This window comes from Diceros bicornis, chromosome 18, assembly GCF_020826845.1.
Source record: "Diceros bicornis minor isolate mBicDic1 chromosome 18, mDicBic1.mat.cur, whole genome shotgun sequence".
Lineage (NCBI taxonomy): Eukaryota > Metazoa > Chordata > Mammalia > Perissodactyla > Rhinocerotidae > Diceros > Diceros bicornis.
Window position 1 is genome coordinate 23,902,192 of NC_080757.1, and position 25,581 is coordinate 23,927,772.

Consider the following 25,581-nt stretch of genomic DNA (forward strand, 5'->3'; position numbering starts at 1 on the left):
CTCAGAGACAGGTGGGTTAGAAGTCTGTCTCTCAAGCAGCAACTGGAAAGTTTTGGGGATGGATGTGCAGTCCCACCTCTTTTACGGAGAAGGTGGAGGCTTGGTTTTATCACTGGAGAGGGCTGGGGGGAAGAGCCATGGGAAGATCCCACATTCCCATTCGAACTCCCAAAGGACTAGTGATTACCTGCCCATCCGCTCCCAGAGACAGGCAAGTAAGATGCCAGACCCTCAGACAGCAGGTAGATAAAGCCAGGAGACTAGATGTGCAGTCTAACCCCTTCCAGAGAGATGCTGGGAGCTGGGCTTTATTGTCTGCTTGCTCTCTATGGGCCAGAGGGAAGAGCCACTGGAAGCTCTCACACACCTGTTTAAAACTGCCTCTTTGTTCTCTGGGCCTAGGCGACTAGCAAATGCCAGGCCCCATGAGCTCTCAGAGTTAGGCAAATTAGGAGCCAGTCCCTTGAGTAACAGTTGTAAAAGTTGGGGCACTAGATGTGTGGTCTAACTCCTTCCAGGGAGAAGTTGGAGGCTTGGTTTTATCACTGGAGTGAACTGAGGGGAGAAGCTATGGGAAGTATACACACACTTGTTCAAGCTCCCAGAAGACTAGTAATTTCCTGCCCCACCAGCTCCCAGATGCAGGCTAGTAAGAAGCCCGTTCCTTGGGCAGCAGCTGGAAAAGTTGGAACATTACGTGTGCCGTCTAACCCCTTCCAGGGAGAAGCTGGGATCTGGGCTTTATTGCCTGCTCACTCTTCACTGAGCCAGGGGGAGAACCATGGGAAGTTGTCCCCTGCCCATTTAAAACTGCCTGTTGTCTGTGGTCCCAGGGGATTAGTAAATGCCAGGCACTGTCAGCTCCCAGAGACAGGCGAGTTAGGAGCCAGTTTTTCAGGTAGCAGTCATAAAAGACAGGGTAGTAGATGTGTGAGCCACACCCTTCTCCTCAGTGAGAAGCTAGGAGTTGGGGGTTCCCTCCTGACTGTATGGTGCTGTGCTATGGGTGAGATTTATGGCAAGAGTGTGTCTCAGCTCTTCCTGCCCATTTCAATGTGGGTATTTTCTCAGTCGCCCAGGGTGTGGGAGTCTTTGAACTAATTTCTAGATTTCTCTCAGAGAGAATCGATCCATGTGTAGCGATTTGTTTGTGGTATCCATGGGTGAAGGGAGATTCTGGAGCCTACTATTCCAGCACTTTGCTCTTTAAGTCCCTCTTCGATAACTTCAATATCTGAATCACTTGTCAGTCTCTTTCTCTTATCCATTTTTTCTCTCTCTCTGTTTTTTTTTCAGTAATTTGTCCTGATTTTTGTCATATCTCTGAATTTTTTATTGTACCATGGATGACAAATTATAGAGGCTTTGGAAGATGTTACATTTCTCCAAAGAGGATTATACTTTCTTCTGGCGGGTGGATAGAGCACCCAGTGATTTCCTTGATTCTCTTGAAGATTTGTTTTATGCTTTTCTAGGGATAATATTTTTCCATTTTCCCCTTACCATTAGGTCATGGCTCTTCTGGAGTCTCAACTTAAACTCTGAGGTGTTTACCAAGACCCCTCTACTTTGCTGGGACTTAATTCCAATCCAAGTCTCCCCAGCACCATGAGGTTGATGAAACTATTCAGCTCTTTAGCCTCCCAGTTGATATTTTCTTCTGAGTTTCCAGCATCTCACGCTGTATTAGCCAGTGAGTTGAGGGAAATTCGTATGTAGATGTTGGCTGCTTCTCTGCAGTTTCATCCTCTCTGAGATTTTCCCTCTCCAATTCCAGCTCCTCTGGCAGCCCTCAATTCCAACCTCTTTTTCCTTGGCCTAGTAAAACTGCTGATTTCTGCTTGGGCTCTCTTCACCCATGACACAATACGGAAAATATTCTTGGGCAAAGGTGGGTGAATGTGGAGCTGCTTCCTGTGCGTCCTCTTCATCAAAGATTGTACCCCTTTAAGTCCTGCGTGTATTAGTTGCTCTTCGGTTCTTTAAATTACTGTTTTATATATTTTGTACGGCTTTTATAGTTGTTGGTGGCAGGGTTGGTCTGGTACAAGCTACTTTGTCATGGTTGAAATTGGAGGCTGTCTAGTGTTTTAAAATTTATTATAATTATATCTATATCTTGTGCCATCAGAAAAGATGACATGTGTTCCAGAAGCCTTCTACAAGAAACTGCGCTCTCAACACAAAAGACTTGCACAGTTAATACGGGAAGAAGTGGGGTCTGATGGTCAAGGTACATTGATCTTTTCTAGGAGCTGGTCTTTGGATCTAGGCTTCCAAGAGAATGTGGATGTCATCTGTGATGCTCTTCTAATTTCCCAGGACCGTCCACCAGTCCTTTATACCTTCCTCAGGGTACCAGATAAGAAGTCAAAAGGCTATTCCAGACAAACGGCCTTAACTTTAAAGCAGAATCTGGCAAAACTTGGTGGTTACCCTGGGAAAGTGTGTATCATGATAAAGATCTTCTACTTGAGCGAAGAATCTCCTCCATTGACTGAAGGCAATGCAAGCCTTCTTTATGATTCAAGCTGCTGGGTATGTTACCCTAAGTCCTACAATCGTGTAACCACTCAAACAGTGAAAGACTTGAAGAAGGCCCTTTTTATACTCTTAAAAAGACTTGGATCTTTGAGTAACCAATTTACCTCTGAGATTTTTCAACACCACTTAGATAGTCAGTGTGGATTACGTTCAGAGGAATGACACAAGGATGTTTAAATCTTATCCAAGGTTCACTTCAATCATGGAAAATATACCAGGCTCCAAATTGTTTTTTTATTCTATAGCTGATGATGTTTTCTCATTCTGTGAAAATATGCCTTTGAAAAACCACAAAGTTGCAAAGCAACTTGATGGGATGTTGGAAAATCAAGTTTGGCCTTTGTTTACTTCTTCCTAAATGATCTTCATAGATGTTTCTTAAAAGTTATTAGGAAAATTAATTTTTTAATTTCTCTGTGCACAGTTCATTATTTGCTCTGTGAAGAGTTTATTATTTACTCTGTGCATAGTTCATGGATAAATTTTCTTCCATCTTTAAATTGGGAAAAATTGCAGTACTTTTATTTTTAACAGCAACAACAATAATGGAAATCTCCCAAGATATACCCAGAAAACCTTTATAACTTAGAAAAGATTATCATTGATGATGCTTACAATTTCCATAATGGAAATGAAGAAGAAGGCAAAATTTGTTACCCCTTCTCTCAGAATTCTCTAAATCTTCTTGGGCTATTTTTACACTATTCCCTTGGAGGAGTTATGGCTTTCCTAATTGCTCCGCTGGTAAAATAATGACAACAGTAGACTGTGAAAAATATGTATATTTAATGTAATACCTAGAGCAAACACTATAAAAGCTATGCAGAGAGACACACTAAAAGACAAAATAGATAAATCAAAATGGAATTGTAAAAAATATTCAGGGAACCCAGAAGAGAGCAGGAAAATTAAACAGAGAAATGAAAAACAGAGAGAACAAACAAAACAAAAAATGGGAGGCTTAAGCCCTAACATATGAATAATTACATTGTGTAAATGGTCTAAATACACCAGTTGAAGCCGTAGATTGGCAGAACGGATTAAACATCATGGCGCAACTGTATGCTGTCGATAAGAAACTCACTTCAAATATATAGAGGTTGAAAGCAAAAGGATACAAAAAGATATATCATGCGAAGGAAAGCAGGAGTTGCTACAGTAATATCAGAGAAAGTAAAGAAAATGACCGTTGACAGAGAAGCACATTATATGATGATAAAAAGGCCAATCCACCAAGAAAACATAGTGATCCTAAATGTGTGTGCATCAGACAACAGAGCCGAAAAATATGTGAGGCAAAATGTGATAGATCCGAAAGGAGAAATAGACAAATCCACAGTTGGAGATTTCAACACCCCTCTAACGATACTTGATAGAACAAGTAAACAAAAAACTTTCAAGGATATACAAGAACTTAACACCATTAGCCAACAGATCTAATTGACATTTAGAGAACACTCCAGCCAACAACAGAATATGCATTCTTTTCAGCTGCCCACAGAACATATCCCGAGAGAGACCATAGCCTGGCTGTAAAAGACCTCAACAAATTTTGAGGGACTGAAATTATACAGAGTGTGTTCTACCAGCAAAATGGAATCAAACAAGAAATCAATAACAGAAAGATAACGGGAAAATCTCCAAACACTTGGAAACTAAAAATATATTTGTAAATAATCCATGGTCAAAGAGGAAGTTTCATGGGAAAATTTAAAAATGCGTTTAATTGAATGAAAATGAAAATACAACATATCAGAATTAGTGAGACACAGGGAAAGCAGTGATGAGAGTGAAATGTAAGCACTAAATGTATATATTAGTATGGTAGGCTAAAGTATAGCCCTCCAGAGATGTCCACCTCTTAATCCCTGGGATTTCTGACTCTGTTGATATACATGGTAAAGGGACTTTGCAGATGTGATCAAATTAAGTCTTTCAATGAGGAAATTATCTTGGATTATCTGGGCGGGCCCAATATAATCATAAGGGTCTTTCTAGGAGGGAGACAGGAGAATGAGAGTCAAGGAGAGACATGTAAGAATGGAAGCAGAGGTCAGAGAGGAGAGAAGGTCCTACACCACTGTCTTGGAAGATGGAGGAAGGGGCTACGAACCACGGAGTATAGTCAGTCTCCAGAATGCAGAAAAGGGAAGGAAATGGATTCTTCCCTAGAGCCTCCAGAAGGAATGTAAGCCTGCTGACACCTTTATTTTAGCCTCCATAGCTGTAGGACAATAAATTCATGTTTGCTTAAGCAGCTAAATATATGGTAATTTGTTACGGCAGCAACAGGAAGCTAATACAATTAGAAAAGGAAGAAAAGCCTCTAAGCTCCCACCTCAAGACCCTAGAAAAAGAAAAACAAAATAAACCCAAAGCAAGCAGAAGGAAGGAAATAATAGACAGGAGAGCAAAAATCAATGAAACTGAAAATAGAAAAACAGTAGAAGAATCAATAAAACAAAACACTGGTTCTTTGAAAATATCGAGAAAATTGACAAATCTCTAGCAAGATTGACAAAGTAAGAAAAGAGAGAATACAACAACTCTATCAGGAATGAAATAGGATATCAATACTGACCATGTAGACATCAAAAGGATAATAAGGGAATACTAAAAACAGCTGTGCACACATAAATTTCACCACTTAGATGAAATGGACTGCTTCCTCAAAAAATATAAACTACCACAACTCACCCAATATGAGTAGATAATTTGAATAGCCCTATAATATTGAGGAAATCGACTTTGCAATTTAAAAACTCCCAAAGAAGAAGTCTCTAGGCCCAGATGACTTCACCGGAGAAGTCCACTAAACAATTTTTAAAAAATTAACACCAATTGTACACAACCTTTTCCAAAAATAGGAGAGTGAAAACTTCCCAATTCATTTTATGAATTCATTATAGTATTCATTTATAGGATTCACTTATGTACTACCTGATACCAAAACTAGACAAAGACAGTACAAAAAAAGAAAATTATAGATCAATATCCTTCATGAATATGGACATGAAAATTATTAACATGATATTAGCAAATAGAATTCACTAATATATAAAGAATTATATACCATGAGCAAAGGGCGTTTATCCCAGGGATGTAAGTCTGGCTTACTATTTGAAAACTGATCAATGTACTCCACCATAAAAGAAGAAAAATCTAGATGATATTGGGTTTGGCAAATGAGATTTTAGATACAACAACAAAATATTGATATGTTGGACTTTGGTAAAGTTAAAAATTTCTGCTCTGAGCAAGACACTGTTAAGAGAATGAAAAGACAAGCCACAGACTGGGAGAAAATATTTGATAAACACATGTCTGATAAAGACTTGTATCCAAAATATCCAAAGAACTCTTAAAACTCAAGAAAACAAACAACCCAATTAAAAATAGGGAAAATACCTGAACAGACATCTCACCAAAGATGATATACAGATGGCAAATAAGCATAGGGAAAGATGCTTGTTTTAGTCCGTTTGGGCTGCTATGACAAAATACCACAGACTGGGTAGCTTATACAGGTAGAAATTGATTACTCACAGTTCTGGAAGCTGGAAATCTGAGATCAGAGGCCAGCATGGTCAAGTAAGACCCTTTCTGGGTCACGGACTTCTGGTTGTATCCTCACGTGGCAGAAGGGGCTAGGGAGCTCTGTGGGATCTCTTATAAGAGCACTAATCTAATTCATTGAGGCTCCACCTTTATGGCCTACTCACCTCTCAAAGGCCCCACCTGCTAATACCATCACCTTTAGGGGTTAAGATTTCAACATATGAATTTGGGAGTGGGGGACATAAACATTCAGACCATTGCAATGCTCAACATTATGTAGGGAATAGTAAATCAAAATGAGATACCACTACACACCTACTAACATGCCTAAAACCCAAAACACTGGCAACACCAAATGCTGGCAAAGATGTAAAACAACAGGAACTCTCACTCATTGCTGGTGGGAATGAAAAATGGTATAGTCACTTTGGAAGACTGTTTGACAGCTCCATACAAAGCTAAACATACTCTTACCGTATGATCCACCAGTGGCACTCCTAGGTATGTCCCTAGGACTCCCAGAAGTCCACACAAAAACCTGCACATGAATGTTTATAGCAACTTTATTCAGTTACCAAAAACTGGAAGCAATCAAGATATCCCTCATTAGGTGAATGGATAAACAAACTGTGGTACAGCCATACAATGGAATATTATTCTGAGATAAAAAGAAGTGGGCTTCAAGCCACAAAAAGAGATGGAGGAAGCTTAAATACATATTGCTAAATGAAAGAAGCCAATGTGAAAAGGCTATGTACTATGTGATCTCAACTATATGACGTTCTGGAAAAGGCAAAATCATAGAGACAGTAAAAAGATCAGTGGTTACCAGGGGTTGGGAGGTTCACCAGTTTTAACAAGTGTACCACACTAAGGCACGATATTAGAGAAACTATCTATTGGAGCGGGGAGTGTGGAGGTATACGGGAACTCTCTGTACTTTTTGTGCAGTTTTTCTGTAAACCTGAAACTGTTCTAAAAAATAAATCTATTAATTAAAAGCAAAAAACAAAAAGCGTTTGCTTTGAAAGAAAACCCAGTAAGGGGATAAAAAATAAGCCACAAGCCAGGAGGAAATATTTACAAGCCACAGATCTGACAAAGCACCAGTATCTGGTATGTATAAAGAACTCTCAAAACTCAGCAGTTAAGCAAATAATTCGATTAGAAAGTGGACAAAAGACATGAAGGGACATTTCACCGAAGAGGACATACAGGTGGTAAGTAAATACAAACACACCCAGCAGACATGGTAAGATCCAGGCCAGACCAAGACTGACAGATCTGGTTGGTAAAGACACAATGAGCCCTTTTTAGATTTTGTCATTTTATTATTTATATAAACAGTGAAAGGGATTGTATACAAGTCCTAGATCCTCATGGTCCTTGTTCCACACCAGAAAATATGATACTGAAGCAGAAAGGCTGGTGACTCCAGTGCGAGTTGTGGGACACTTTGTTGCTGAGGAGCCTATTCTAGTGGACAGCGAAGTGGTTTTTATAGTCTGCAGCTATACCTTGAGGGCTTGGGCCAGAAAGCCCCATACCTCCTCAAAATCTGTAAACTGTAGAGAAACTGTCCCCATAGCAGGCTCCTAGAGGAGACAGAGGGGCAAGTGGGACATGGCCTTTTAGCAACACCTCCTATCCTCCCGTGCCCTGGGAGGATCTCAAAGCCTTCTATCAAGATTCAAATTAGTTTCAGTTCAAGTCTTTGCCTCTGTGGCCTGTGTAAACACATTCAAAATAACCGTAAGTAAAAACAAAACACCAAAAACCAGAGTGTGATCCCTTATGTTCCCTCCCCATTCCTGTCCCAATGTAAGTCTTTGTGAAACAAAATCAGACTGAGAAAAACTGCAAAGAAGACAGAAGAAGGAAGCTAATGACAGACATAGCGTTGATCTAAAACCATTACCAAAAAGACTAAGTGAACACTAAGTCTAAAAATACTAAAAGAAAAAAAAAGTGCTATGGTAGATCAGAGCACAGTCTACAGCTAGGGACTTAATAGATAATGGAAACTATGGGATACACTTAAAGCAGTGACCAGAGGACAATTGATAGCACTAGATATTTCTATTAGTAAAAATGAAAGAATGGAAATAGATTAATGAAATACTCAATAAAAAAAAAAACAATATAGTTTTGGGCCAAGATGGCCACATAGAAGGCTCTTGATTTCACCTCCTCCCGTGGATACATGGGATCTATAGCTACACATGGAACAATTCCCACTGAATGAAGTCCAGAAACTCTAACTCTCTTACACATTTGACAAACTAGAAAATACTCATATCAATACAGATAGGAAAGGCTGAGACACACTTTTACCATAACCCGCACACCTGGCACAGCAACATACACTTGGGTAGGAACTCACAGCTCCCAGCTTCTCAATGAGGAGTGAAGGGTTTGAACTCAACATCTAGTGCCCAACCTTTAAGAGGTCTAGCTGGGGGACAGGCCCCAAAACACCTAGCTCTGGAAGCCAAGAGGGCTTCTGTCCACAAGACTGTAGCAAACAAAGAGAAGTTCTTAATGGGCTCACGAGAACTCACTGTGGCTATCCTCCCAGGGCTCAGCACAAAGAGAGTGGCCAGTAACACCCATCTCCCAGTCTTTCCCTGAAAGAGGCCTATTTGCATACTTTAAAAGCTGCTGCCTCAGGATGTGGCTTCCAGTCAGCCTGCATCTAGGTGCTAACTGAGATCCACCCCTGTGGGGACACTGACAGGGCTTTTGACACTCTCAGCTACTGGTAGTCACTACGAACACAGAAGGAGGGTTGGACAACCACAAGGTTTGAGAGACAACCAAGAGCTTGGGCTGGGCTGAATGATAAGGTTCATCTCCTACATGAGACTACTCTGTCAAGACTGGCGGAGGTGGCTGTTTTATCTAATGCACAAACAGCAACACAGAGAGACAAGGAAAATGAAGAAACAAAGAAATATGTTCCACACAAAAGAACAAGATAAAACTCCAGAAACAGACCTTAATGAAATGGAGATAAGTGATTTACTTGACAGAGTGTTCAAAAAAATGGTCATAAAGATGCTCGTCGAGATCAGGAGATGATGAGCAAAAGTAAGAATGCATGAACAATCGAGCCATTGTTCAATGCATGAACAGAGTGAGAGTTTCAACAGAGATAGAAAATATAAGAAAGTACCAAACAGAAATCGTAGAACTGAAGAATATAATAATTGAATGGAAAAATTCAACTGAGGAGTTCACAGTGGACTAGATCAAGCAGAAGAAAGGGTCAGTGAACTTGATGACAGGGCAGTGGAATTCATCCAATCAGAGGAGCAAAGAGAAAAAAGAATGAAAAAGAATGAAGATAGCTTAGGGGATGTATGGGCCAACATGAAGCCGACGAATATTCACATTATTCCCAGAAGACAAGAGAAAAGGGAAGAAAGCTTATTCAAAGAAATAATGCCTGAAAACTTCCCTGGGAAAAGAAACAGACATCCAGATCTAGAAATCCCAGATAGTTCCAAATAAGATGAATCTAAAGAGATCCACACTGAGACACATTGTAATTTAAATTGTCAATGTTTAAAGACAAGGAGAAAATCTTAAAAGCAACAAGAGAAAAACAACTTGGTATGTACAAGGGAACCCCCATAAGACTATCAGCAGATTTTTCAGCAGAAACTTTGCAGGCCAGAAGAGAGTGGCACAATATATTCAAAGTGCTGAAAGCAAAAAAAAAGCCGAGCCAACCGAGAATACTCTACCTGGAAAAGTTGTCCTTCAGAATTGAGGGGGAGATAAAGAGTTTTTCAAACAAGCAAAAGCTGAAGGAGTTCATCACCACCAGAACGGCCTTACAAGAAATGTCAAAGGACTTCTTCAAGCTGACATTAAAAACACTAAATAGTAACAGGACAACATACGAAAGTGCAAATCTCACTGGTAAAGGTAAATATATAATTATATTCAGAATACTCTAATGGTATAATGGTGGTGGGTAAATCACTCGTAAATCTAGTATGAAGATTAAAAGACAAAAGTAGTAAAATAACTATAACAACAATAATTTGTTAATGGATGCACAAGGTAACAAAGTAAATCGTGACATCGAAAAGAAAACATTGTGGGGAGAGTGAAAATGTAGAGCTTTAGTGTACATTTGAAGTTAACTTATCAGCTTAAAACAGATGGTTATAAATATAAGATGTTTTATTTACGTCTCATGGTAACATAAAGCAAAAACCTATAGTCGATACACAAAAGAGAAAGAGTAAAGAATCTAAGCATACCGTTGCAGAAAATCATCAGATTACAGAGAAAGAGAACAAGAGAAGAAGAAAGGAACAAAGGAGTTACAAAACAGCCAGGAAACAATTAACAAAATGGCAATAGTAAGTCCCTACCTATCAATGATTACTTTAAATGCACCCTGACTAAGTTCTCCAATCAAAAGACTGAGTGACTGAATGGATTAAAAAACAATGAGACCCAACTACATGCTGTCTACAGGAGACTCACTTCAGCTAAGGACACAAACAGACAGAAAGTGAAGATGTTCTGTGTAAGCAGAAACCAGAAGAGAGCAGTAGTAACCACACTATATCAGACAAAATGGACTCTTAAGACAAAGACTGTGATAAGAGACAAGGTCATTATAGAAGATCATGAAGGTCATGATAAAGAGAGGTCCAAACAACAAAAGGATATAACATCTGTAAATATTTATGCACCCAACACAGGAGCATCTAAATATATAAAGCAATATTAACAGACCTAAGGGGAGAAATAGACAGCAATACAGTGGTAGTAGTACCCCACTTGCAACAATGGATAATCATCCAGACAAAAAGTCATTAAGGAAACGTTGGACTTGAACTGTTTGTTAAACCAGATAGACTTAACAGACATTTACAGAAAATCCCATCAAATAGCAGCAGAATACACGTTCTTCTCAAGTGCACACGGAACATTCTCCAGGATAGATCATATGTTAGAGCACAAAACAAGTCTTAATAAATTTAAGAAAACTGAAGTCATATCAGGCATCTTTTCTGACCACAGTGTATGAAACTAGAAATCAATTACAAGAAGAAAACAGGAAAATTCACAAATAGGTGGAGATTCAACAACATGCTACTGAACAACCAAAGGGCCAAAGAAGAAACCAAAAAATATCTCAAAACAAATGAAAATGGAAATACATCATACCAAAACTTATGGGATGCAACTAAAGCAGTTCTAAAGAGGGACGTTCATAGCAATAAAGGCCTACATCAAGAAGCAAGAAAAATATGAAGTAAACAACCTAACTTGACACCTCAAGAAACTAGAAAAAGAAAAACAAATGAAGCCCAAGGTTAGTAGAAGGAAGGCAATAACAAAGACGAGAGCAGAAATAAATGAAATAGAGATCAAAACAACAATAGAAAAGATCAATGAAACCAAGAGCATTTTTTTTAAACATAAATGAAATAGACAAACATTTAGTTAGATTTACCCTGAAAAAAAGAGAGTGGACTCACATAAATAAAATTAGAATCAAAAAGGAGACATTACAACTAATATTACACAAATACAGAGGATCGTAAGAGACAACCAGAAACGTGAACAAAGTGATGCCAACAAATTGGATAACCTAGAAGTAATGGATAAATTCCTAAAAACATACAACCTACCAAGACTGAATCACTAAGAAAGAGAAAGGGGCCGGCCCCGTGGCATAAGCCGTTAAGTGGGCGTGCTCCGCTTTAGCGGCCTGGGGTTCGCAGCTTTGGACTGCAGGCGTGCACCGACGCACCACTTGTCAAGCCATGCTGTGGCGGTGTCTTATATAAAGTAGAGGAAGATGGGCAGGGCTGTTAGCTCAGGGCCAATCTTCCTCAGCAAAAAAGAGGAGGATTGGGATCAGACGTTAGCTCAGGGCTGATCTTCCTCACAAAAAAAAAAAAAAGAGAAAATCTGAACAGACCAATTACTAGTAAGGAGATTGAATCACTAATCAAAAACCTCCAAACAAACAAAAGTCCAGGACCAAATGCCTTAACTAGTGAATTCTACCAAACATTTAAAGAAGAATTAATACCAATCCTTCTCAAACTCTTCTGAAAAATAGAAGAGGTGAGAACACTTCCAAACGTTTTACAAGACCAGAATTACCCTGATACCAAAAGCAGACAAGGACACTACAAGAAAGGAAAATTACAGGCCAATATCCCTGATAAACATAGATGCAGAAATTCTCAACAAAATATTAGCAAGCAGAATTCAACACTGCGATCGAGTGAGATTAATTCCAGGGGTGCAAGCATAGCTCAACATCCACAAATCAATCAGTGTGATTCACCACATTAACAAAATGAAGGATAAAAATCGTATGATCATCTCAATAGATGCAGAAAAGCATTTGATAAATTCAACATCCATTCATGATTAAAAAAAAAAAAAAACCTCTCAACACTGGGTATAGAGAGAGAATGTACCAAAGAAGATGTAGGGATGCCACTAAGCACATAAAAATATGCTCAAAATTATTGGCCCTTAGTGAAATGTAAATTAAAACCACAATGAGATTCCACTACATAAATATTAGAATGGCTAAAGTAAAAGATGACAATATTAAGTGCTGACAAGGATTGGAACTCTTGTACATTGCTTTTGAGGATGCAAAATGGTTCAGACACTTTAGAAACCAGTTTAATGGTTTCTTCCCATATGACCCAGTAATCCTACTCCTAGGTATCTATCCTTGAAAAAATGAAAACTTAAGTTCACACAAAAATGTGTGATTATTTATAATCACACAAAAATGTGTGATTATTTATAATCACACAAAAATATGATTATTTATAGCAGTTCTATTCATAATAGATAAATCCTGGAAACAAGCAAATGACCTTCAATGGGTGAATGTTTAAACAGTCTGTGGTACATGTAAACAAGGGAATGGTACTTGGCAATAAAAAGCAATGAACAATTGACACAGCAAGGATGAATTGCAAAGATGTTACACAGGTGGAAAAAGCCAGTCTCAAAGCGTTACATCCTATTTGACGACATTTACATAACATTCTGGAGAAGGCAAAGCTAGGGATGGAGAACAAATCAGTGTTTGCCAGGGGTTGGAGTTGGTGGAGATTTGACTGCAAAGAAGCAGCAGGAGATTTTGTTTTGTTTTGTTTTGTTTTTTTGCAGTGATGGAACTATTCTGTATCATTAGTTGTGGGAATTACATTATACCATACATGTGTTCAAGTTCAAACAACTGTACATGAACAAGTAAAGTTTATTGTATGTAAGTTTAAAGAGTAAATAAAGACGGGAATGTGAGCTGGGAAAAAGAAAGCATCCAATACAAAGTAAAAAAAGGAAGCGAGTAACCTAATTTGCAAAGGCACAATTTTAATTTTGGAATCTGTACTTAAGAAGGGTTCCCGCATAATCAGTCTGGCCCTGGATATGTTAGTCATATCACCACTGCCTTAGTCATCTCCTACCTCTCCCTAAGGGAAAGGTTTGTTAACACACATGACAGAGTGGAAATGTCATGGTTTTCTGTCTTTTTAAGAAATACTTCTACATATTGTCTTTAAGAGTTTACTGGTTTTGCCTTTCATATTTATTCCATTGGAATTGATTTTGGAGTGAGAGATGCAAATTAATTTTATGTCCTATGTGGACACCTGATATCTCAGCACAATTTATGAAATATTCTCTCCTTTCCCCACTGATGTACAATGCCTACTCTGTCAAAGATTTTCCATAAATGAGTCAGCTTTTATGCTCTATATTTTATTCCGTTCATCTATTTGTTTAATTACTGTAGCTTTCTAATAAATTTTGATATCTGCCCGCACCCTGTTTTTCATTTTTAGGGGTGTCTTGGCTCTTAGATATAAATTTATAATCAGTATGTCAAGTTCCAGGAAAATTCTGTTGGAATTTTAAATGGAATCTCAGTACGTTTACTTATCAATTTGGGGAGAATTGATCTCTTTAATATATTGGGTCTTCCAATCCATGGGTATAATATGTGACGCTATTTATTTATTGTCTTTCACTAAAGTTTTGTAAACTTTCCCATAAAAACCTTTCAGCTCTTTACATAATTTTTTCCAACACTCACAGCATTAGCCTTATGCTTCCCTCACAGACCTCTTCTTTTTGTTCCCCCAGCCCTAGGAATGGCGGCTGTTTTCTGTAGTTACCTCCGTAACACCTTGGTGTTACCTTTGTGTCCCTTTCCATTAACTAGTTTAAGTCTTTATACCTGGTGAATAACTTTATTTTAAAATTCCTCTGTTTAAAGTAACTGCTCTTCTGACAAAACCCTGATTAGCATAGAAATTGATTTCTAGAGTGGTCCCAGGAAACAGACCCCCAAAGATGGGATTTTAGTATTGTTAGGTTGTGTCTTTGGGTATCATTTCTTTCATTTAGCATTGTACCCAAAGTCCTGGTGAATCAATCATACAAGAAAGTGAAATAAAAAATTATGTAGATTAGAAAGGAAGAAATAAATCTTGTTATGCACATTTGATATTATTGTGTTCTTAGATGACCTAAAAGAACACACAGATCAATCGTGAGAATTAACTATAAAGTTCAGCAAAGTTGATGGTGACAAGTGGGCACACAAAGTCAAAAACTGCGTGCGTATAAAGCAAAAACAGGTAAAAAAATAAAATTTTTCTAAAAAACAAAATAGGAATCATAAGGAAAACTCCTTTGTTGGTTTATTATTTGTACATCTTTGTTCTAATTTATTTTATTGGTAGCTCTAGGGCTTACAATAGGCATCTTTAGTTTTTACAGTTAAATTATATATCACTTCATATATAATAAAAGAATATTACAACAACATACATCCCTTTCCCCTTCCATCCTCTGTGCTGTTATTTCTACATTATGTTATAAGCATGACAATACAAGGGTATTATTTTTTTCTTTCACAATCCATTACCTTTTAAATAATTTGTAACACTGAGAAAGATCATCTTTTATATTTACCTACATATTCACTATCTTTGGTGCGCTTCATTCTTGTGTGTAGTTCTGAGTTTCATTCTGGTATCATTTTCCTTCAAGCTAAAAATTTTTTTTGCCTGAAAAAGTCATCATTTTCCTTTCATTTGGGAGGATTTTTTGGGGGAGAGGAAGATTCGCCCTGAGTTAACATCTGTTGCCAATCTTCCTCTTTTTGTTTGAGGAGGATTAGCCCTGAGCTACCATCCCTGCCTATCTGCCTCTATTTTGTACGTGGGTCGCTGCCTTAGGACGACTGAGGAGTGGTGTGGGTCTGCACCTGGGATCCAAACCCGGGAACAAGGCCAACAAAGCAGAGCACACCGAACTTAGCCACTATGCCACTGGGGAGGATTTTTGTGTGTGTGTGGTTATAGAATTTTAGGTTGACGATCTTTTCTTCCTCTCAGCACTTTATAGATGCCCGGTCCTGGATCTGATATAGGTTTGTACAAACCATGTGTAAGCAATATTTTAAAGAAAAGTGGAGAAACTTGAATATAATCTGTGAATGGGGAGACATGAAAATTTACTGAAATGGAGAGGTGGAGGCCATTGACTGAAAAAAAGCAGGTTATGAAACAGTATGTACATTATGACCTCATTTTAATAAAAATGTTACATATACACATATGTGTAATATATGTACATTATATATCTGTACATGCATACGTACAATGATCTGTAATACAGTATATGCCAATATAATACAAGACATTCATAAGAAATTAAGATATATACAATAAGGTGTTAACAGTAGTCAGTCGTAATCTGTGAAGGGTGCTGCGATGCGTTTTGTTTCCTCACTTCTGCTTCCGCTGGAGCCTGCACCGATTACCCGGTGTTACCAGCTGCTCCCGCCCCTGGGCGACTCCCCGCCGGCGAGAAGTGGGAGGCGGGCACAGCGGGGCGGCCCGGGGCGCGGGCAGATCAGCTGGCGCCGGCCCATTGCAGGCGCTCAGCCGAGGACGGGGAGTTACCCAAAGAAAGGACTACGAAATGCTCCAGATAATCGGACGGACGCCTGGCGGTGTGCTCAAGATCGTGGCGGGCAGAAAGAATCAGCAGTACCTTCGTTTGCTCGTAATTCGAGCAGCTGCCGGTTGCCCGGGTGCAGGCGAGCGCCCCCCGCCGCAGCCCCCAGCTCCCACCGCTGGAGGGCGTCTGAGGACCGTGCCGCGGCCGCGCAGGCTCAGCAATCCCGCCCAGCCGGGGGCCCCCGGCAGCCTGGTCCGCCTCCCCGGTTCTTCGGGCCAGACGTCGAGGGTCGGGACGACAGCGGAGGCCAAGTTCTTGCCTCCCGTCGCCAAGACCCACTTTCCGCGACGGTGGGCATCTGGGGCGATTCAAGCGGGCTCGAAGGGTGAAGCTGGGGTCAGAGGGTTCCCGGGGCGGCGGGACAGCCGGCGCCCGGAGTGCGGGGCTCGGGGCTCGAGGAAGGACCGGCGCCCGCCCGGGCGGGAGCGCCAGGCCCGGACGGCTGCTGCGCCCGAGAAGCTCTTTTCTCCTTGCAGATGATTTTAATTCTTTGTCCAACTGTAATTAAGATAGATGGAGAGGGGCAGGGAGAGGGAGGGAGGGAAGGGCCGCGAGGAAAAGAACTAAGAGTCTCCCGGAAGCGAGCAGAAAGTTGGGTGCTTCTAGGCATTTCCGCGGCAAAACTTTCCCCAGCTTAGTAGACACCTCTACTGTCCTGTCTGTTTCCTACGTGGCGCAAGCCCGGGGTGGCGCCAGCCGCTGGGATATGAGGACCGGACTTCCACGCCTCCGGGGAAGCGGGACGAGGGCTTCGAGCGCGGTCGATCTTGGAAAGGCAGGAGAGGGTCCCGGCTCCTTTGCCCAGGTCGTCAGAGCTCCCGCCCTCGGGGTCTAGTGCTGCCCGTCCCCGACAGGGCGGGGACCGGTGCTGGGGGCAGGCGATGAAAGCAGCCTCTCAGCCCTGGCGACATCTTTGCGTTCCTGTCCTGCCTGGGAGGCCCAGCGTGTTTGCTCAGACTCAGTGGCAAATTGCCTAAAAGGCGGACTGGGCAAGACAGGGCGGGGAGGCGTGGGGGTCGGGGGGAGGGCAGAAGGGGTGGGGGGCGGGGAGCGGGCCTGACCGGCGGCTGCGAGGCTCGCCCGGGTTTCCGCGGAGGCGGAGCCGGAGGTTTGGGCAGATCCCAGGGCAGGCCAGGGCTTCCGAGTTTTGGGGATTGCAGGGTTGGGAAAGAAGTGCTGCAGGTGACTGTGTGACCGACCACACACTGTATATTATTGTCCTCAATCCAGGAACTAGAACGCAGAATTAGAATTGCCACTTCCCTACAGAAAGGTTACAATCCAGAAGAGGGAGAAATGAGAAAAATGTCTCCCTCCCAGCAGGATCGGTAAAACAAAAGAGAAGGGTGCGAGAATGGCAAAGAGCTCCTTGATTTTAGTTTCCCAAGAGGCCAATTCTATCACAGCCCATTTCCCCGTTTCCCCGTCTGTTCAGCCTCTGCCTGAGGCTAGCCAGTCCCCACCCGGTTTCCCCACAGCCCTGCCCCGGCGCGCAGTCTGTGCGGACCGGTTTTACCCGCATAGAGGCACCTGCACCGGAGGCCTGGGTTGTTGCGACCAGTTTCCACAGCGAGGGAAGGGGCAGAACGATCGCGTGTCTCTAATTACTGTATTCTCATCCAGTTATACTGCGTGCTCCCCAGCAAGCATCCATTTCACCTGGGAGTTTCTCACAGGTCCCCCTCCACCTCCAGCCCCCATTCCCTAGGTTTCTTTCTATGTTTATCTAGCAAAGTCTAGTGTAGGCTTACTTTGTGTCATATACTTTAATTACTTTACAAATATGACCTTATTTACTTCTCACAACAACTCTATGCGGTAGGTTCTGTTGTTAACACTAGTTTTCTTAGGTACGTAGAGGTTAAATAAGTGGCCACAAAATCACACTGCTGATAAGTGCCAGAGCTGGGATTTCAACGCGGGAAATTGGAATCTTAATCTCTGAACTCCGCTGCCTCTCTCGATCCTGTTTCAGCCTGTGGGTCCTTCAGGACTGAGTTTGCTGGAACGAGCCAGCAGGTAATGCTAATTCACTGTCTTGGTAGGAACTCGGGGAACTGAAAATATTTGCAAGTTGGAGCAAGTTCTCCTGTAAACCCGCTACAAACAGGTGTTCTTTTTTTAAAGTTATTTGAGGTTTCTTGATTTTTTTTTGAATTCTCAATTTCTTATTGGCTTAGTGCAATTTTATTTATGTCATTATAAACAATCTGCAAGAGTCACTGATTATAATTTTCCTTTAAACCTAAGAGATGAGGGGCATAGAGCTCCCTGAGCCTCTTCTGCCTACAGAAGAATCGAAATAGATAGGGTTTGAATACAGTTACCAATGAAAAACTGTCAGCATACATTGTTTTGATGTTCAAGTGTATGGGACAAGAGGAAAACATTTAACTTTGAAGTTCCCATGTATCCAAAGGAACATTTTACAAATATCTTGACAAAGACGCTTCAATGGTCTTGGAATGCAAAAATGGAATCGTTACAAATAGAAATTTGTATGCAAGGATCTAAATTAGGCAAGAGCATCAAGTTGTCGATGTTCCAGCCTTCATTTTTATCTAACAAATTTCTCCTATATGTCTTCACTGCCCAGTAATCTCTTTCCTTCTGTTACCTGCATCAACATCTGCCTTCTCTGCCCAGAGTTACTAGCACCTACTAGCCAGCAAGGCTTGCCATTTCAACCCTTTAGGATATAATGGATTTTTGTGGGAAAGGAAAGTAAGGCTAATAAGTGGCAGAGCTGGGATTTGAACCCAGGAAATCTGAATCCTAATCCCTGAACTCTGCTGCCCCTCTCTCTCTCTCTCTCTGTTTCAGCTTATGGGTCCTTCAGGACTGATTTGGTGGAAGGAGACGGCAGGTGGTGATAATTCTCCTTCCAGTCATCACCTAGCTGTCCTCTCAGCAGCATTAGACACCTTAAAACCTCAGCAGGTGGCCTCAACTGGGCTTCCTCAATACCACATTCCCTTGGGGTTTCTCCCTCCTCTCTGGTTTCTCACGCTTGGTCCTCTTTGTAATCTCCTTCGCAAGGTTTTCTTCTTTGACTCATCTCTTAAAGTTGATATTCATTGGAAATCTGTTCTAAACTGAGACCTTCTCACACCGTAAGTGCACATCCACCTCAGGTGATCCCACCTGCTCCCATTGCTTCAACGCTGGTGACTTCACCTGGCCAATTCCAGTGCATCCTTTAGGTCTTGGCTTAAATATCACCACCTCCTGGAAGTCTGATTGAACTTTCCTCTCCACATTAGCTCAGGTACCCCTCCAGTGTGTTTCCCCTATTATAACCCACACCACACGTGATTGTAAATGCTCATTTAATTAGCCCCCTTTCCCGCCAGACAGCTGCTAAAGAAAGGAGACTATTCCTGTTTTGCTCACTAGTCTAGTGCCTCCTCCAAGCACATGTGGGACACAGATTAAATATTTTCTAATAAATGGGTGAATGAATTGTGTGCATGGAGCAATTTATTTCTTAATCAAAATGAAACAAATCTTTCAATAGTTTCAGCTGCAGGATCAACATGCAAACAAACCACTGCTCCCTGGTGGTGGAACCCTGTTACTCAGACTTGGTCATCGATGTAGGAGACGGGACTCTTGGTGAAGGAAACAGAAATAAGCTGCAGAAAATTCCGAGAGAGCAAGAGAAGGTGAAAGTCATACAGGCTGCATGTGCTTGATTAAACTCAGGAGGAGGAGTGATTCGGCTGGCTTTGGCAAACAAGGCTGAGCATCCCGTGGACATGGGACTGGATTTAGAACAGTGTTTGAGGGCGCTTATTCAGTCTTCAGATTTGCAGACTTTCTTTGAGACTAAGCAACAAGGAAGGTGTTTTTACATTTTCGTTAAATCTTGGAGCGGTGACCCTTTGCCTGAAGACATTTCTGTTAAGCCCCGCGTTTGCAGCCTGGGTTCTTCATTATACTGTAGATCTGGCACCTCAGTGCTTCCCATGAGTTCAAGAGATGCATTCAAGTTCCTGAAAACCAAGAAAAGAGATGCAGAAGATAGTCTGATTAATGAAGGATCTCTACCTCGTAAAATTCCAAACGCTAAACATCAGATCCTTGAATCGGATCCTGCTTACCAAGTTTTCCAAAGAGACAGATTTGAATATGGTGAAATCTTGCCTTTTCCTGAGTCCCAGGTCACAGAGTTTAAACAGTTCTCTACAAAACACATCCAAGAATATTTAGAAAGCCAAATTCCAGAGTATGTCCCTGCATTTGCAAATACGGGAGGAGGCTATCTTGTTATTGGAGTGGATGATAAGAGTAAACAAGTCCTGGGATGTGCTAAAGAAAATGTTGACCGCGTCTCTTTGGAAAGTGCAATAGCGGGAGCAATTTCCAAGTTGCCTGTTATCCATTTTTGCTCTTCCCAACCAGCGCTGAGGTATGAGACCAAAATGATAGATGTGTTTCAGCTGGAAAAGTTGTATGGTTATCTCTGTGTGGTCAGAGTGGAGCCATTCTGCTGTGCAGTGTTCTCAAAAGCTCCGAGCTCATGGCTCGTGAAGGACAAGCACGTGTGTAGCCTGACAGCTGGAGAATGGGTCGGCATGAGGATGGACACAGAGCCAGGTGAGAGGGAGAAAGCTCTTCCTTCCCTGTTCTTCTCTCCCTCTGTGGCACCTCCATGTCCTTTCTTCATTCTCTATAACTTTGCACTCCTCCCCAAAACTAAAATTTGCCTTCTGTAAATCTCCATGCTTTTCATGTACGGGAAGAGTTTGTTGGGTAAGAAAAAGCCAAAACCAAGTATTTTGTAAGTGGTGATTTCCCACAAAAGAAAAAATAAAGGAAATAATTTAGAAATGAATTCCTCGGCTAACTATGTGTTAATTATTCATTTATTTTTTTAATTTTTTGTTTATTGCAGTAACATTGGTTTATGGCATTGTATAAATTTCAGGTGTACATCATTATACTTCTATTTCTACATAGATTACATCATGTTCACCACCCAAATACTAATTACAACCCATCACCACACACATGTGCCCAATTATCCCTTTCGCCCTCCTCCCTCGCCCCTTCCCCTCTGGTAACCACCAATCCAATCTCTGTCTCTATGTGTTTGTTTATTGTTTAAAATCCTCTGATTGGAACTGGCTGGAGCCTCATAAGAATGATTCCCTTGTACCTCAGTTTAGCATGAGATCAGCTCTGGGAGACAAGAGCCAGGGTTGGGTGAGGTTTGTTTGGTTGGGATTAGTGGAGGTACATGTGCAGGAATATAAAATACACGATGATTAGAATTTAAAAAGACAGTGGGGATTTTTTGTTTTTAATTTTATTTTTGAGGAAGATTGGCCCTGCGCTGACTTCTGTTGCCAATCTTCCTCTTTTTCTTTTCTCTCCCCAAAGCCCCAGTACATACTTGTGTATCACAGTTGTAGAGTTGTAGCTCCTCTATGTGGGATGCCACCTCAGCATGGCCTGATGAGCGGTGAGTAGGTCTGCGCCCAGGACCCGAACCGGCAGCTGCCGAAGCAGAAAGCACGAACTTAGCCACTACATCACTGGGCCGGCCCCAACAATGTTTTAAGTTCCATTACAATTTGAGCAAATAGCCATTCAAACATAGAAGAGGGAGCATTATATTGAGTGAGGAAACATTCAACATTTAAAGGAAGGGCTCTGGATCTTTGGGAACCTTGACATAGAGTCAAGTGAAGTATCTGCCTTTGTGTCTTGAATTGTACCGTGTTAAATGAAACATAGACGTCAGCTTATCCGGCCTAGTACAGTGTTGAGGGATGAAATCCTATAGAGTAAGATGAGCTTTCTTTCTTTCAGAGTTGACCGAAGCTTTTGAATCTCAGCTGAATCAGTTTCACAGGCCTACAAGTTGCAGACCAGTATATTCTAAGAAAAATCTGGAACATAAAGCAGATCTCCAATGAAGTTTATTTCCAGGTACTAACCGCCAGTTTTTACATAAGGAGAAAGGGAGACAAGTGAATACATTTGGTTAAAAATAAATCCATGGAAGACTGTGTTCTGTAAATCTGGGTGTATAAAGTGACAACGCCACAAGCCTCTTGGGGTGAGTGTCAGAGGCCCTTAGAAATCGTCTAGCTTAGTGTTTGCCGAATCTGGCTGATTATCAGAAATGCCGTAGGAGGTCGTTAAACATGCAGATACGCAGGCCCTCACCAAGAGTGTATGCTCCTGCAGTTTCCAGGGGTGGGGGTTGGGCGTGTGCATTTGAGCAAGCTTCCCAAGTGATTCTGATGCTCCACCGGGTTTGGAAACCGCTGATCTGGTCCAACTGTAGGCAAAACACTAGATTGGGGGGAACAGTGGAATAATTGTCCACCTCTGGTCAGCTTTTCAGGGATGGAAGCATTATGCCTGTAAAAATAGTTAAAGTTTTCACCTAGATAGAATATAAAAACACAGAGAAACCTAGAAAAAAACACAGAAATGCGAGATCTGACAGTAGAATATTATATACAAGTATAATATACGTATATATATGTCTAAACGTTTATCAAGGTCCTGGTAATTGCTAGCTTAGACCTACCTTACATCCATTTTCAATCAAATATTTTCTTTACTTACCTGAGATCTTTGTAGTCATTAGCTTACCAGAAAGTTTTTTTTTTTTTAGCATTCCACAATAAGAACATGAGACACAAGAGTAACTGAGTATATGGCTGTTTCTTTCTCAGGCTCAATAAATTCCATTTAGGTTCGCACTCTCTCCTTCTTCATGAGATATGTACAAGGGTGACTTCATTTCACCAGATTTGTAGGGTGTGGGTTAAAGATAGGTGTGCTAGATAGAATTTCCCTTAAATTCTACAATTATTTGGGGGCCTTACACTCCCTTTTAAGTGTAATATGTGATTTATAGAAAATACCAACAGCATTTTTTAAATCTTTTCAGTTCTTTCCATGTCTAGTGCCCCCAGGACATCAGCAATACACTCCTGAATCCCTCTGGAAGGAGCTGTCCAAACAGCATGAATGTCTGGAGGACTTAATAGATAAGCAAATGCGTCCTTTCTCCCGGGGAATTTTGATCCTCTCTGGAAGTTGGGCTGTGGACCTGAACTTGCAAGAGAAGCAGGGAGTCATCTGCGATGCTCTGCTGATAGCACAGGACAGCCCCCCGTTCTCTGCACCATTCTCAGGGAGCAGGACGCAGACGGCAGTTCTACTGCACCCGCACCGCCTTCACTGTGAAGCAGAAGGTGATGAACAGGGGCGGCTACACCGGGAAGCTGTGTGTCAGGACCAAAGTCGTCCACCTGAGTCCTGAGAGCCATGCGGAGTCCTTGGCGGGTTCCGGCTCCACCATCGATTACCCCGGGTCCCATAACCTTGCAGACACCCAGCAAATGGAAGCCTTGCTGCAGTCCCTTGTGACTGTGCTGCTCAGCTTCAGCTCTTTCTTGAGTGACCAGCTTGGCTGTGAGGTTTTAAATCTGCTCACAGCCCGACAGTATGAGATCTTCTCAACAAACCTCCGCAAGAAGAGAGAATTGTTTATCCATGGCTTACCTGGCTCAGGGAAGACCGTCATGGCCATGAAGATCATGGAGAAGATCAGGAATACGTTTCACTGTGAAGCAGTTGAAATTCTCTACATTTGTGAGAACTGGCCTCTGAGGAACTTCATCAGGTAAGCAGTGGCATCTCACTGTCGCCAAATGAGGTACAGTCTGAATTCACTCCACACAACCCTCACTCCTTGTTCCTTGCGAGTTTGGTGGTAAAATGATCTGTGACAACAGTCCCATGTTCCAAGGAGCATGGTAGAGTCATTTCCCTCCTTTATTTATTTGAAGAAAACCTGAGTGTGTCATTTTAATTTTTACAGTAATAAAAGTATCTGCCAGGCAGTGACCCGGAAAACTTTCATGAAGCATAACTTGGAAAAGATTCAACACATCATCATTGATGAAGCTCAGAATTTCCGCACTGAAGATGGGGATTGGTATAGGAAGGCAAAAACCATCACTCAGAGAGAAAAGGACTGCCCAGGAATTCTCTGGATCTTTCTGGACTACTTTCAGAACAGCCGCTTGAGTTGCAATGGCCTCCCCCATTTCTTCCCCAGTTTCTAAGAGAAGAGCTCACCAGAGTGGTCCACAATGCAGATCCAATAGCCAACTACCTACAAAAAGTAATGCAGGATGTCAGAAGAAAACCTCCACCTAACATCCCTCCAGGGTGCCTGGAGTTGGTCCATGAAGCTAAATGGGCTCAGGGCGTTCCAGGTAGCTTCGAGATTCTGAGGTGCTCGAACTTGGAGGAGATGGTGGTCCAGGTAGCAGAGAAGTGCTGGTTTTTCTTGAGGAATGGTTATTCCCCCAATGATATTGCTGTGTTTTTCAGCAGAGTAAGTGAAGTGGAAAAAGATGAAGATAAGTTTCTAAAAGCAATGAAGAAGAAGAAAGAGTCTGAGCTCAATGATGCATCCATTTTGGCCAGTCACATCCTGCTGGTCAACTTTTAGGCCTTGAAAGAAACGTTGTATTTGGGATCAATCCAGTGGTAGCTGAGCCAGCCATTTTCAACAATCTTCTGCTCTGTCTGGCTTCCAGAGCGCAGAAACATCTGTATATTCTGACACTTTCTAACTTAAAGAAAGACCTCAATCTAAGAAGAACTGATCAAGTATTCCCTCTGTCCCTGCAGTTTCAGAAAAGGAATGACTATTCTGCATCATAAAAGTATTATTCCTAACAGTGGAACTTGGTAAGAAGACTGGCTTCAGAGTTGTTGCTATATTCTGTGAAAAGAACTTCTAAACGTCTAATTCTGATTGGCCCTATTAATTAATTCTTTTTATTGCCTTGCTATTTATATTGACATTAAATTTTTTAAAACATAGCATAAGTTTTCTTTGGTAAGCCAGAAGAGAATTGTTGGTAATTCCTTCTTTGTCCACACTTGAACAGCAATAAAATATATAACTGCACTGTATTTCTTTATTTTATAAAGAATTCAAGAACTCGTGGCTCTTTATTTATTTATTTATTTTTTATAATTTTATTTATTTATTTTTTTTCCCCCAAAACCCCAGTAGATAGTTGTATGTCATAGTTGCACATCCTTCTAGTTGCTGTATGTGGGACGCGGCCTCAGCATGGCCGGAGAAGCGGTGCGTCGGTGTGCGCCCGGGATCCGAACCCCGGCCGCCAGCAGCAGAGCGCGCGCACTTAACTGCTAAGCCACGGGGCCGGCCCTCATGGCTCTGTAAATTGAACAAAGAATGATATGAATTGGACCATTAATCTGAGAGCTGGTGAGTAGTCCCACCACAGCCAATTTCAAGCTACCTGTTGAAGCTGTGGCATCCTGAGGCTCCCAGCATCTCTGAGAATTGAACAGCTGGCTCTTGTGAGCCAGTGTCGGCCAGCTCCAGCACCGGGCCACAGCTGAAGCCGTTCCAGCAGGCTC

At 41.6% G+C, this 25,581-nt stretch overlaps 1 pseudogene; it reads left to right on the forward strand.

The window, feature by feature from the left end:
* The window catches only part of LOC131417240 (schlafen family member 13-like), a 49,285-nt pseudogene extending 24,297 nt beyond the window's left edge, over positions 1–24,988 (forward strand).
* The last annotated feature ends 593 nt before the right edge of the window (positions 24,989–25,581 follow it).